We start from the raw sequence: 16,110 nt of genomic DNA, 5'->3' as shown, positions 1-16,110 counted from the left end.
GCAAAGCAGTTCGCCATATGAACTCCTGGACTAACTATACTAACTCGACAAAAAATTTGGTTTTCATGAAGGCAGGTCACAGAAACCACGAAATAAAAACGAGAGTCTCCTGCAGAGTTTCTCGAGTTGGAACAGTCATGTGTACACAACGTTATTCAGCTTTGAAGAAGCCGACGTCAAGGCCTGCAAGCTAGAGCAATTGAAAAGACCTCACACCCTTTCTGATCAGAAAAACGCAAAATGAATGTTAAGGGAAGGAAACAGAAGCAGAGCAGTGCTGCCGAGGCAGCTACCTCACTGACTTCGATGTTCTTAGTACCAACGACTCTCGCATTTCTACCCAGTGAAAAGTAAAGCAATGGAATACACAAAAGCCCACGACTACAACCCACACAGCTGACCGTAGAAAATTCTGGTCGTTTAGCCCGAAGAAATAACGAACTACGCCACATCTTAGGCTTTAGGAGAAAAAAAATCAGCTTTTCATGCCTGGTCTGTGGTCCGCATTTTTAGAGAATTCCAAGACTCGAAGGACGCAATTAATATGGCAAGGCGTTTATACGAGTAGAAATAAGTGGAGCCACGAAACTTCGGCGAAATCAAATGTATGATGATAACGGGTACTGTGCTTCAAGTTAAGTGGTTTTGAAGATCTTATAACGAAGCGAACGCTCGAATAAGAACGAAATTCAGCAAGAAAGACTGGTCTGCAGTGTTGGTTAAGACGCTTAACTATAAAATCCAACAAGGCTTATTTTGTTTCCTAAACTTCTCCTAAACTTCTGTTAAACAATGAAAAACATGAAAAAAATTTTCATGAATTCGTAATTGTTCGAAACTTAAATGCATGATAATAGACGGTAGAGTACACAATAGACATGGACAAAATAATGTACATTTATGGCAATAGAGCGCTTTTGTTGATGTCCTTTGTGCGCGCTACCATCAATTATCACGCAACCATACCAAGAAACCCAAATCGCCGCCCTCATCGACTTCATTTTAAGGTTTCTCGGTTGCTTGGTGGTTGTTCTTCATAACACTGGCGCAACCCACTGTGAGGAAACGGAAACATTTGGAGACGCACATGCGCGAACAAAAAGCGGAAAGTTGCAGAGCTTTTTGTATATCTACAGAAGACGATTTTACAACAAAAACCATCTACTCTATCTTCCCCGTCAATATATTGATCTCCTCTGCCTTTCTCTAGAAGCTTTCTCCACCTAACGGGATCTTTAACAACCTCCTGGGTCTGTCTCTCTTCCCCTTTTTCTTCTCTCTCTCTCCCCCTTTTTCTTCTCTCTCTCTCCCCCTTTTCCTTCTCTTTCCTCATCTCTCTTTTTCATCTTTCTATTACCTTTGGCGAGTCCCCCAGTGTAGAGTAGCTAACTGTAAGTCTTTCTGGTTAGCCTCCCTGCCTTCTCCTTTTATGCTTGCTTCTTTCCTTCCTCCTCCAGAACGTTTGGCAGACTCCATGATCTGCCTGCCTTTTACCAAGCGAGGAAATCATGTGGTGACGTCGTGTGATGCCACGTGATGTCACGAATTCATGACGTCATGATGGCGTCACGATTTTCAGCGATCTGCGATCTCATTATGACTTCATACGGCAACGTCAACACGGGATCATGATCTTTTCTATCTCTCGTGTTCCCGCTGACTCGCAATGGCCACCACTACGGCAGAAGTCGTCATCGGTGACTCCCAGATGGCCGTGCGCAACTTCGCCAACGGCCACGTCTCCTGCTAGGCGTTACGAATTTTACTTGTGGGCAAAATTGAATATAGGGACGTTTACATATTCGGGGTGGTCGGGGAACGGTTGTGCAGGATGAGCAGTCAGTGTTTACTAGCAGACGCTGTTTGCGTCGGCCTTGCGAGGCGAGGGGGAAGTGACAGTTGGCTCGAGACGTGAGCATGCGCAGTGGGTTTGTCGACAACTTTGCCGACGCCGGATGGGCGAGTAGGTGCGACCATAAAATGTTCCGCATTTAGAAGCAGGTGGTCTCGTGGCGACAGCTGCGAATCAGAAAGTTTCAGGACTTGGTGATCTTGAATTTCTGCTACCCAAAACTTTATTCGTCACGCTTCAAGTTTTGCGAGGCCATGGCAACCGTGGAACATAGGAGTATGTCATGGGAGCGTGACAAAGGCGGGCCTCCAGGCAGCAACGCAGCCTTGAACCGAACGCGCTGGGAGAGTGCTCTGCTCAGCCATGCCCTCGAGGACCAACGGGCCGAGGCAGCCTTTCTGCGGGCTGAGTCAGCCGCCATAGCTCAAGGGCTCGTGACCGACACCAAGGCAGGAATATTTGCCGAGATCTCTGCATAACTCGCCGTACTTTTTAGGGGCGAAGCCTCTTAAAGCGGCACCCGTTCGTCCCTCGAAGTCGTAGTGTGTAACAAGTGTTACATTTTGACCTGCAAGGTGGTGCCGGTGGGAGATTTCTCCTGGGCTTTGTTGAACAATAAAAAATTCGCGGCATGCGCATTAACTAAAAGCCGAATGCTTCTGTCTCTCATTCCCTATTAGCATCCATTGGCATGTTTCAGTAAGAAACGTTAGTAGACGTAGAAGTGTTAAAAGCCGACTTCTGCTGTCTCTCATTCCCAGTAGCAGCCATTGTTTACCTGGTGAGATTTCTCCTGCGCGTGTATAAACAATAAAAATTTTTGTTCAAAACGCCGTTCATTGATGAAATAAATGAACAAAAGACGCCAGATGTTTCTAAAAGAAAAACGAAAAGACGCCAGATGTTTCTGCAGCAAAACAAATAGAATACATTAGCTGCTTAACGAAAAACGCCAGGCGTTTTCTGAAGCAATGGTTTCATAATCGAAACCATATCGTTACAGGTTTGTAGTTGCCGATGCTCGTTGCCGTCGGAGTGTGCTCGTATGGTACATTGAGCACTATCGGAAAGGAAAAGATTGCTACGTTATACTCACTGGGCGTAACCTCCTTGGTTTTAGAAAGGTTTAGCGAGTCTTGGGCCGCAGTGCCATGAATACAGGGAACTAGTATATACCGTGAACTCGAAGTGGTTAAAGGTGGGAAGTAGACCCGAAGCGCAAGCCGTAAGAAAGTGTACGTGTGCCACCTCTCGTTTAGTCCTTGGAATGTCCGCTGGATGGCGGTGCTTGTATATGAGTAATATATGATGAAAAGATGCGAGATGGTGGTACTTGGAGTGTTGAATATATGGACGAACGGACACACGGAGAGATGCATGGATGGACGCATGAACGGACGCAGGGGCGGATGCATGAATGGACGCAGGGGCGGACGCACGAACAGACGCACGCACGGATGGGCGGATGGACGCATGGATGGTCACACAGATGGACGCATGGACGGACGGAAGCAAGAACGAATGGACGGACGAATGCTTCGCCCCACTCTCCATCATTCACTCCGTGGATATGCTGCCATTTTTTGTTCTTTTTGTTCAATAAAGTTGCGTCTCTTTCTCCCTCTATACGTGAAGGGAATCATGATGGGTGAGCGAAGCTATATTCCTATGGTTCATAATGTCTACGTTGAACTAGCAGACTAGAATACAGGATCTGTGCTTGTAGGTATTTTATACTATACCGTAACAATTATTCTTGGTATTAGTCGATTGTTGAACATTTTTTCGTGTGTGTTTGTTTAACACTGCCGTACGTCACCCGAGCGTTGCCCCATACCATGTAGCCGTGACATACGGACACCGAACAAGGGAGCTTCGCCTCCAAAATCACGGAGTCCCATAGTAGAGTACTGAGTACTCTCAATCGTTAAACTCTTTTACTAAACACACAGTCCCTTCAAGGAAGTTAAACTGGTCCCCCTTGTGCATTCACCAAACACCACGTGAATTCGAGAACCAACCAAGGAGGTTTAAAAAAAAATTACTGGAGTCGAAGCTCCCGCCATGCTTAGCCCGCAGTGGTGAAACCAGGTTTTGCGCTCGAAATATCTCAGAAACATGCTTTTTTTTTCGGTGGCGCCCACTTAGACATCAAGTGGCTTTGATTTGTTACTGTAAAGGCTACGTTATATTATATATTAAAAGATAGTTGTTTCCGAAGAAATAGCCCACAGAGACTAGTGGGTAGGGACTAGTATCAGTGAGTTAATCTCCAATAAAATTTGCCTTGAATTCGAGGCTTACTAGAAAAAACAAGTAACACAAGGACGCTCTTTCAAGACTATCTGACCCTAGAAGGTTGCCACGTTAAACTCATTGGACGTGCGAGGAAAACGCTCCTTCTCACTCGCTGAACGCCAACAGCTCATCGTGCCCCTACGAAGATGGCTGCCGCAGCCGCCATCTTACGGTTGGCACGGCTTGTTTCGTGGGCAAGAATTTACACTCCATCAATTTTTTTAACCTCAGTTCGGGCCTGGACAAACAACTTTGGGTGATCCAGCAGGCCAAGGAAGCTGCCGGGAGACACGGTCTCTCCGTTGGCCCCTAGGTGGGAGCCCATCCCAGCGATCTGCCGGAAATTAATAAAGTCTATCTCTCTCTTCTAGGAACCAACATATGTTTCTTAGTCATTTGTGTTGTCTGTACAGGAGTCTTTCCCTACCACAGACCATACACCCCGTTTTGCTTCTGTGTGCAAGAACCGAGAATTAGGTCAAATTTGGCATTAGCGTATATACTCGGTAAAAAAAGAGTAAGAGCGGTGAAAATCGGCACTGTTCCGAACACAACTGCACCCCACTACGTTTAATCTCTCAATGTATTCAAGCTTGGCCACCAAGTTACTAGGGAGATAAATGAGGCCTACCACTTGAAAAAACGATAGTGCTTCACCAAGCTTTCGCATGAAGCGACGGACAACTATGAGTATTCTCTTGATAGCAAACAATGATTCTACGCAAGTCACAATTATTTCGCTGTGTGCTGTACATGGGACGGCTTAACGCTCTCCAATAGTAAGAGTACCTCGTACTCTAAATCGTTACCCCCCTTTTTCTAAACGCAAACAACGTTCTGTCAGCGGGACGGCTCAGTGCTCTCTCACAGTTGAGTACGAAGTACTCGAAATCGTTAAACATTTTTTAAACACTTGGGTGTGCTATTTCCTTATCTGGTCCATACGTCTATGTCCTCTGGGACGCCTTTATGCTTTCCCATAGTAGAGTACCTAGTACTTTAAATCGTCAACTTTGTTTTCTAAACTCACAGGCCTCGTAGGTCGGGACGGCTCACTGCTCTCCCATAGTTGAGTACGAAGTACTCGAAATCGTTCAACCCACTTTCGAAACACACAAACGGCCTCATCAAGTGTCATGTCCAAGGGACGGCTTTCGGCTCACCCGTAGTGAAGTACTAAGTACTCTAAATCATTACCCACTTTTTCGAGACACCTTCACCCATCGCATCTCGGTGCGTCTGAAGTGAACTCACTCATGGCGTAGTGTTCCTCGACACGGCCTCATGATGTGTGAGGCCACGGCACGGCTTTATGCTCTCCCATAGTAGTACTAAGTATTACTCTAAATCCTTAACAACTACTTCTAAACTTCGGCACTAAGGTCCTCATAGCTATCGGGATGGTTCAGTGCTCTCCCATAGTTGGTTGCGCAGTACTCGAAATCGTTTAACACTTTTAGGAGCTTGCTTCTTTTGCTAGGGGGTTGTCTCTCGTCGTTGCGCTGGTGTGTAGGCTAGTGCTCATTGCTCCCGCTAGAGGCGCCACTGTGCTCTTCATTTCAAAAGCACTCACTAGAGGGTGTGCCAACGCTCAGGCGACGCTCGCTCCACTCTCGGTGCGTGCTCTAGTTTGGTAGGAGACCACTAGGTGGCTGCGCCTATATATAGCGCTCGCTATCAGCGCGCTTCCTTTCTTCTTCGCCAGACATCACTCAGCGCGCGTTGATACCGCTACACACTACGAACACCACAGAAACCAAGGTGGTGGGGCGAAGGGCCCGCAGTCAGGACCCTTCTTGACCTTTCCACTACATCCTGTAATTCAAGATCCTCGGGCGTTGTACTTTACGGATCACAGAGCCATTATACTATAAGGAAAACGTTCCTTCGAGCTTGCATGATCCGTAAATAAGCACTTGATTGATTGGTGTGTGGGGTTTAACGTCTCAAAACCACCATGTGATTATGAAAGACGATTTAGTGAAGGGCTCCGGAAATTTTGAGCACCTGGAGTTCTTTAACGTGCACCCAAATCTGAGCACACGGACCTACATCATTTTCGCCTTCATCGAAACTTCAGCTGCTACAGCCGGGATTTCATCCCATGACCTGTGGGTCAGCAGCCGAGTACCTCAGACACTAGACCACCGTGGCGGGGCTAAGCTCTTGAACAAAGTGCATATGTTACAATAGTATGTAAATATCTCTATATAGTACATTTATATGTGAATAATAAACATTGTGTATATAACGTGTATATACACTCACACCACAACAACTCTCGTGTCACGTGTTTTATGTCGATGATAGAGTATATGTAAACAAGATTCACGGTTTACCGGATATAACTTCTGGAGCCAGGTGCTTCATTATCATTTACTTCGTGGATGTGCGGGAAAATTTTTTGCTAAACACAAAGGCACTGGCGTCGACGTAAAAAAGTTCACAGCTTAATTTTTGTCAACAGGGTCTCGCCAAGTGTGAGGCCCATTGGACGTCCTCGTGCTCTCTCATAGTAGAGTACGAAGTACTCTAAATAGTTTCCTACTTTTTTTTTTCAAATACCTTTGTGTTCGTAATCAGGGTGACTTACTGCTCTCCTATAGTTGAGTGCAAAGTATTCAAAATCGTCAAACGCTTTTTCTAAACTGCTCCCTTTGTACCGAAATCGGGACAGCTTATTACTCTAAATCGTCGAAAATGTCTTCTAAGCACCACAATTCGTCACACACTGCACGATAGTAGAGTACAAATGGTGATCAAAATCGTTCACTTTTTTATTTACGTCTGCGCTACTGAAATCTGTTTTGTCATTCAAGTAAACGTATGTAAAGAAAGTAATGCTACCTAGAATTTTTTTTTAATTTTAACTGTGTGCGATAAAATGAGTATTTCTGAACAGAGCACGAAAAGTACATCCTCGCGACCTCGTTTGAAAGGCCCCGAAGATCTTCATACAGTTTCCCATGACAGAGTACTTCAGAGCACATTCAACCACCCACCTTTTTTAATCATTTTATACAATATAACTTTCCCATAAGAAAGTACATAGTACACTGAATATTCAAAATGATTTTCTAAAGACAGCCGACACCCGAAGGACAGCCAACTACTTTTCATTCATAGTAAGCTGTTGTTCGGGCGTGAGCTGAACTTGCTCAAAGGCAGAGCATACAGTTTTCTAAATCCGAGCAATGTCTTTCTAAACGCGTGTCAGTAGACGAGTGAACATGCAATGAACCATTTTCAGTTTCTAAGCACACTAAAGATGTTAATGGCTTAGTAACAGGCGGGTGTACAGTACCGTGCACTGTTAAGGGAAACACTCGGATAAAGACCAATATTGCTGGCTCTCAAACAACAAGTGGTTATGAACACAATGTCTTTGCACATCACAAGTTGGTCAAAAGGAGTCAGAACTTTCAACCACTAGTAGTGTATTGCATGACTAAGCTACTATGCTTCCGTAAGATATAAGAACCTAAACATGCTGTGTGCTCAGGCGTTCCCTTTAAAAGTGGACGATTCTGTACGTGTCCGTTTACATGGGTGTGTGGTTTGACATGAAGTTAGTTACCAGTTAGCGCTGGCTCATGTACCTTCTTGCCTTGTGTCCTCGACTTTTTGTTTTTCGCTACCTCCCCCCTCCCCCAGTTGAAGATGACTAATGATTTCCAACTTGCACTCCAAATCGTTCACAACTTTTGAATGTATATGGTATAGCTTTCCCATAATAAAGCGCATTCTCCTGGAAAAGGGTATATGTTTTGTTTTTTTAAGTTAAACAGCACTGCAAAAATCACTTCGTTCCTTACGCATTTGCTTAGGATGACTCGAAGGCCAAGGTCATCACCTTTCACTCCTCAAGGGGGCCATATTGATCGCCCCTTCTCCTCCCGTGCCTTCGCGAAGATCTTTCTGCACCGAACGTGCTCTATACTTATAGATTATCCCATCGATTGGGCAGGAGAATGACCGCCGCTGTAGTTCAGTCATCGGACACGTTTTAGAAATGTCGCCGGTTCGGTCGCGGCCGTCGCATATTTTATCGAGAGGGAACGGTGAAGGCCCGTGTTTTTGCGATGTGAGCGCATGTTACAAGAACACCAGATAGTCGAAATCTCCGGACGGAGACCTCCGCTAGAGCATCCCTCATAATCATGCCGTGGTTTGGGGACGTAAAATCATACGTATTATTAATGTGGCAACACTTGTCACGGTTTGTTGACCCACTCAATCAACCAGCGAATGCGCATGCTGCCTTTCTCTATAAGCACCTCCCCGCAAAAGTGCTTTTTCGAAATGTGTCACTCACTTTCGTCATCTCGCTTTCCATTACTAGCAGAGGATAAGATGTGGACATCAACAAGGACCTCAGACCATGACTTCTTCTACTTAAATTGTTCTTCTTGGCAAAACAGGGCATTCACGAACCGGTACTTGACTCTCAACCAATCAAAGAGGCATGAAGGTTAACCAGAAGGTTGTATTTAGTCTGCTACCCTGCAGAGGAGGTTGGGGAATAGGAGGTTGAAAGATAAACAAAAATAAATAATACAAAAAAACAACTCGCAGCCACACACATGACCATCCACTTGTGAGAGTTTCGCTCAACGTCGTTTCCCTCAAATAACAGTTAAAATGTAGACGCATAAGCAACAAGCCTTTTCTCGTGTACTTAAGGGAAAATTCCATTCTGCGCGCTTAAAATTCGACAAAGCAGTTGCCAATTGGGTCGTTTTGCAAAACCATAAACACTACGTTGCATGTTTTCTTTTGTTTAGCAAGAGCGAAGTTTAATGAAGGCTTGCGTATTTAATGTTCATGTGCTTTCTGCAAAAGTCTTTGATGGGTTTGGCAGCATGTCCTAAATAAAAAATTAATACAACAGAACTATGATGAGCTTATAAACCAAACTCTTTGTTCTTTAATGAAAATTTCGCTTTGCATTTGTGTCAACACCTCATTCGCGAAGCGTGTAGTCGTTTACTACCATGGCCGTCTCGTCGACCTAAAACCACAAGCGTCCCTAGTGTCGCCATCCTAAGCCGCGAAACCGACCATTCCCACTTGAGCGATTCTCGTGCTTTGATGTCTCCGTACATTGCACCGTTAGCACACGATTTCTTTGTTTGCTAATGCGTCTGGGCCGTTGAACTGGCGTTCGCGTCATAACGCACTGTCTGGCCCGTCCGAGCCATCATATCTGGCTTAAGGCAGCCGCATCACAACCTGGCACAAAGCCAAACTAGTTCTTGCCGTACACGTACGTTGATCGCTACCGAAGCATGTCGTCTTGTCATTTTTATCCCTCCTTCCCCTTCCTTTCTCTCTTTCGTTCTTTCTTTCCTACGTCATAGACCACAAGTCATGTTTCGATTCATCTCGCTTACTTTTATTCTTCATTCTTCATTTAGTCTGCGGACCTCTTCATGCGACTAATAAATCTTCGTCCTCTCTTCGTCCGCTTTTTTTTTTTAGTTTATCCATATCGTCGGTTTTCTTGGTCTCTGCAGCTTCAGTGCCCTCGATTCATTGCTCTCTGCCTTGATCGTTTCGTGTTAGCACTTTGTCCTCTGTCAGGAACAAAATGAGTCTGGCTGTTCGACGCGAGGTAATATTGTTTTGGGCCTACGGCAACATCCACTTTTAATGCAGCTTCAATGCAGAAAGGCGGGCGCATTACAAAACGGGGACAAGCTAGTGCAAATGGCTCTTTTGTCTATGCAGCTGTTTCTCGTGTTCGTGGCGTTTCATGGAAGCTGCGTTGAAAAGATGGACATGTGCTAAGTGACTGTGTAATCACCTTGATGAACGATTCGGTAAACCGGGGACGTTTCGGATGCATGCATATTGCCGTTGACGTCCGAACATTGTACGTAACACGAACATTTCTGTCACGAATGAACATTTTCATACGTGAATTTTGCATTTCTTAGTGGTTACTGCCGACTTCATGATTCAAAATATTATACAAAATATTAGAACTAGCTCGAACCATACATGCAAACACCAAGCTCTCCTTGAACACATTCAATAATAAAAAACGTCTTAGAGCGCCCGTACAATGTAGCCACACCACATTTAACGAGGCGCTGGTTTCTCCCTTTGACACAACCAGCAAAATCAAGCGAAAAATGGAAAGCGCTTAGAAGCGCAAACCAGCACCCCTCGTGTGGTATACTAGCCGTCCTAGGGATTAAACGCAATCAAACGCAACCAGAGATTAAACGCAAAAAAAATACCAGATATAGTGTATGAGGAAACGCTCTCTGTCGCTTACTCTGTTGGCATAAACTCGAAGATAGAAGGTTGAATAAACTCGAAATAGCTAAAGGTGCTATTCCGCGCACTTGCATGTCTTTCAGTTCTAGTCGTAATCATTACGTTGCAGTTGAAAACAACAAACCAGTAATGTACCCTGTGCATTTATTGGCCCAATGGTCTGTTTATTTCATTGATTAATTGATTTATATGTATGGTTTAACGTCCCAAAACCACCATATTATTATGAGAGACGCCGTATGTGGAGGGCTTTGAAAATTTCGACCACCTATGGTTCCTTAACGTGCACCCAAATCTGAGCACACAGGCCTACAGCATTTTCGCCTCCATCGAAAATGCAACAGTCGCTGCCGGAATTCGATCCCACGACCTACGAGTCAACAGTCGAGTACTTTAGCCACTAGACCACCCCGGCGGGTTATTGGTTTCATTCACTCATTCATTTTATTTGATTTCATCCCTTTCCTTTTATTTTCTTTCTATAATAGTTTAGCTAACAGTTTCGGTGCGGTTTTAACGATTTCCTCTACTAAGCCTACTCAGTGTTTTGTTTTTTGGTTCCATACGCTTCTCGCAAATCTTTCCACCCGTGCGCGTTTTATTTCCCATACTACAACATACACGCAAGGCTGCAGTTCAGAACCCAAGCCACGCTCTTATTTATTTTTTGGAGGAGGAGGGGGTGGTCATTCTACAGAGACATTCGCCCGACTGAGTACAAATGTGATGCGTGCGCTGTTATCTCGGGGAGCACGCGGACGTCGGTGCGAAAGAAACAAGAAAGGAACATTGTAAAGAAACCCTGTAAAGAAACATCGAAAAGAAGCATTGGCGAAAACAACGCTACGTCGTCCGCGTTTTCAGAGAAGCTTTCACATCGCGCCTCTTTCTCGTAAAGGAGACAGTCGTACGTCACTGGCGAAATGAGTTCACGCCTGTCCCGAATGGTGTAGAGCTGCGTGTTCCACAATGTTGTTTCTCTAACGGCCATCACTTCGAAGCATGTGGATTTCGGTTGTCGCGAGCGAGGCCCCACTGAGAAACACATTCCGTATAACGTTGTTTCTTCTGAATGCGGGAATGATGCGCTCTGCCCCGCATCGGAAGGTTTGCGCTCCATTCACGTTTCAGAGTAAAGTTTGCAAAAATAATTTTTTCTACTCTCCTCATAGTGTCTGTTATGAGCTACCAGTAAAACCAACTCGGGAACGTAATCGATTTATTTTCGATTCCGAAATTCAACGAGTCACCCTGCCTAAAGGCAAATAAACCGAGATTTGGCAAATCGGCTTTCTGATGCAGCTTTTTTACGACAAGAATCATTCATTCATTCGTTAAGTTTATTCATTCATTCAAAATACAAAATTCGTAGAATGTAGTATGCAGACGAGGGTCCCAAAGTCAAGCGACTGCAGTGGGACCCTCGGTTAACAATAACAATAAAATTATTAATTATAACAGCACATAAAATACGCAACACATGTGAAAAGTAAACAGTGAACTTACATAAAATAACATCAAGGAAACAAAAAGGCGGTCAGAATGCGACACAAGAACAATAGCAATAAGTTATACAAGTAAAACATAATGACGCCATAAAGCAATAAGCGAAATTTGCAAAGTCTTTCTAATTTCATGCCCGGATACATAAGAATCGTTAAGTAATCATCGTTAAGTAATCACGATAACTTAATTAAGTTTTCTTGCATAAAAAAGCCATCCTGCCACCCTGGTGCAGTATCTGGCCACTACCTCCCACACTCATACGCCAAAAAACTCACGGCCCTCAGTCCTCAGCAGCTGCGAAGCAACTGACCACGGCGGCGGTCAGATCTGCAACGCAGCAGAGGGTGCTAAGAATCTCTGGATCCGGACAGGCCGCCATTGGAACCTGAACTTGGCAACGTTTAACGCTAGAACCTTATCTAGTGAGGGAAGTCTAGCTGTACTATTCGAGGAGCTAGAGGGCGTTAAATGGGATATAATAGGGCTAAGCGAGGTTAGGAGGACAGATGACGCCCATACGGTGCTAAAGAATGGGCACGTCCTTTGCTATCAGGGCCTGGCAGACAGAAGAGAACTGTGAGTGGGGCTCCTAATTCACAGAAACAGAGCTGGCAACATAGAGAAATACTATAGCATTAATGAAAGGGTGGTAGGCATCGTAATTAAACTGAATAAAAGATACAAGATGAAGGTAGTACAGGCTTACGCGCCTACATCCCGCCATGGTGACGCTTCAGTTAAAAGCTTCTATGAAGACGTGGAATCGGCGATGAGTAAGGTGAAAACACAGTATACTATAGTGATGGGCGACTTTAATGCAAATGTAGGGAAGTGGCAGGCTGGAGACCAGGCAGTAGGAGATTCTGGCATCGGTACCAGAAACGCCAGAGGAAAACTACTAGTAGAATTCACAGAACGCAATAATTTACTGATTTTGAATACCTTCTACCGAAAACCAGGAAACCGCAAGTGGACATGGAGGAGCTCTAATGGCGAAAATAAGAACGAAACAGACTTTATAATGAGTGCACACCCAGGAATTGTGCAGGATGTGGAAGTGGTTGGCAAGGTACGATGCAGTGACTATAGAATGGTACGGTCTCGAATTGACCTAGGCTCGAAGAAGGAACGACAGAAACTGATACGCAAGAAGCCAATCAATGAGCTAGCAGTGAGAGGGAAAGTACAGGAATTCAGAGTGTCGCTTCAAAACAGGCACTCGACTCTTAGTGAGGAAACCAACCTTAGCATAGATACAATGAATGACAATCTGACAAGTGTCATTACGGAGTGTGCAGTGGCAGTTGGGGGCAGGGTGGTTAGACAAAACACTGGCAAACTTTCCCAGGAAACGAACAATCTAATTAAGAAGCGTCAAATCATAAAAGCCTCAAGTACAACGGACAAAATAGAACTGGCAGAACTTTGGAAGTTGATTAATAGGCGTAGGGTATGCAATGTAAGAAGTTATAACATGGAGAAAATTGAACACACTCTGAAAAACGGAGGAAGCGTCAAAGCAGTGAAGAGGAAAATTGGGATAGGCAAAAATCGGATGAATGCACTAAGGGACAAACAAGGCAAAATAACTACCAATATGGATAGGATAGTTAAAATAGCGGAGGAGTTTTACAGAGATCTGTACAGTAGCCGAGACAACCATGATCCTAATTCTATAAGAAGTAGCAGTAACCCAGATGACACCCCACCAGTAATGATAGAAGAAGTCAGAAAAGCTTTGGAGAGCATGCAAAGAGGCAAAGCTGCTGGTGAGGATCAGGTAACATCAGATCTGCTGAAAGATGGAGGACAGATTGAGTTAGAAAAACTAGCCACTCTGTTTACGAGGTGTCTCCTGACGGGAAGAGTACCAGAGTCTTGGAAGAACGCTAACATCATCTTAATACATAAGAAAGGAGATGACAAGGACTTGAAGAATTACAGGCCAATCAGCTTGCTCTCTCTAGTAGACAAGCTATTTACAAAGGTAATTGCTAACAGAGTAAAGAAAACATTAGAATTCAATCAACCAAAGGAACAAGCAGGATTTCGAACAGGCTACTCAACAATTGACCACATTCATACTATCAATCAGGTAATAGAGAAATGCTCAGAATATAACCAACCACTATACATAGCCTTCATAGATCACGAGAAGGCGTTTGATTCAGTAGAAATATCAGCCGTCATGCAGACACTGCGGAATCAGGGCGTAGATGAAGTATATATAAACATTCTGGAAGAAATCTAAAGGGGATCAACTGCTACCATAGTGCTTCATAAAGAAAGCAACAGAATACGAATCAAGAAGGGTGTAAGGCAGGGGGACACAATCTCCTCAATGCTATTTACCGCGTGCTTACAGGAGGTTTTCAGAAGCCTAGAATGGGAACAGTTAGGGATAAGAGTTAATGGAGAGTACCTTAGTAACCTGCGCTTCGCCGATAACATTGCATTGCTGAGTAACTCAGGGGACGAATTGCAACTCAGGATTACGGAATTAGACAAGGAGAGCAGAAAGGCGGATCTTAAAATTAATCTGCAGAAAACCAAAGTAATGTACAACGACCTCGGAAAAGAGCAGCATTTCAAGATAGGTAATAGTGCACTTCAAGTTGTAAAAGACTATGTCTACTTCATCATCATCATCATCATCATCATCATCATCATCAGCCTGATTACGTCCACTGCAGGACAAAGGCCTCTCCCTTGTTCCGCCAGTTAAACCGGTCCTGTGATTGCTGCTGCCAATTTATACCCGCAAACTTCTTAATATCATCTGCCCACCTAACCTTCTGTCTCCTCCTAACCCGCTTCCCTTCTCTGGGAATCCAGTCAGTTACCCTTAATGACCAGCGGTTATCCTGTCTACGCGCTACATGCCCTGCCCATGTCCATTTCTTCTTCTTGATTTCAGCTATGATATTGTCACGATGAGTCACAAGTACTGGGGGATTTATTAAACCACCAGGTAGCTAGCACTAGGACGATGCGTCAGTCGTGGCTGGCTCTCGAGCAAAGAAGAAGCGATCTTCTTTTTTCCTCTAGATTTTGAGCCGCTCTTGCTGTCAACCCACTACGTGCTGGCGGCATTATCCCCCCTTCCGAAAAGAAAAAAAACAAGTACCAAAAAGAGGAAAGGAAAGTACATAGCAGCACCACGATGCTACTACATAGGCACGTGAAAAAAAATGGAAATTCGGATGAAGTGAAAGTAAAAATTAAAGAGCGTGTCAACATAGGAAACGTCAATGAACGAGAAAGTAAGTTCACAAAATGAACAAAAAACACAAAGAACGCTGTACGGTAAAGGAAAAGTTACGAACAACGCGCAATAAACGGCTTCATGCGCAACACATGAACGACGTCCGGCCTCAGCCGTGTCCTGATCCGTGCATGGGGTGTTGAGTCCGGAACCACTTCGTAGTTCACGTCACTGACGCGGCGTAACACTTTATATGGGCCAAAGTACCGGCTCAGCACCTTTTCACTAAGGCCACGGCGGCGGACGGGCGTCCACACCCAAACTTGATCTCCGGGGCTGTAAAACACTTCTCTGTGGCGGGTATTATAGCGTCGTGCGTCTGCCTGCTGTTGCTGGCCGATGTGCAGTCGCGCGAGCTGCCGGGCTTCCTCGGCACGCTCTGCGAATTCTTCGGCGTCTGTTGTCAACTCGTTTTCGTCCTGACACGGTAGCATTGAATCTAGCATGGTCTGCACTTCGCGGCCGTAGAGAAGCCGAAATGGCGTGAATCGCGTGGTCTCTTGCACGGCGGTATTATACGCGAAGGTCACGTAAGGCAAGATCCGGTCCCATGTTTTGTGCTGTACGTCGATGTACATTGAGATCATGTCTGCGAGGGTCTTATTCAGTCGTTCAGTAAGTCCGTTGGTTTGCGGGTGGTACGCAGTTGTCCTTCGGTGTCTGGTGTTGCTCAGTTTGAAAACTTCGTCCGTAAGCTGCGCCGTGAATGCCGTCCCTCTGTCCGTTATTACACTGGAAGGAGCACCGTGTCGTAACACGATGTGGCGCATGAAAAATTGTGCTACCTCAGAAGCCGTGGCTCGTGGGATCGCCTGGGTTTCAGCGTAGCGTGTCAAATAGTCGGTCGCGACGATCACCCATTTGTTGCTGTCCGCAGACATAGGAAATGGCCCGAGAATGTCCA

Source organism: Rhipicephalus microplus, chromosome 6, assembly GCF_043290135.1.
Source record: "Rhipicephalus microplus isolate Deutch F79 chromosome 6, USDA_Rmic, whole genome shotgun sequence".
NCBI lineage: Eukaryota > Metazoa > Arthropoda > Arachnida > Ixodida > Ixodidae > Rhipicephalus > Rhipicephalus microplus.
Note: the sequence above shows the minus strand (reverse complement) of the source record.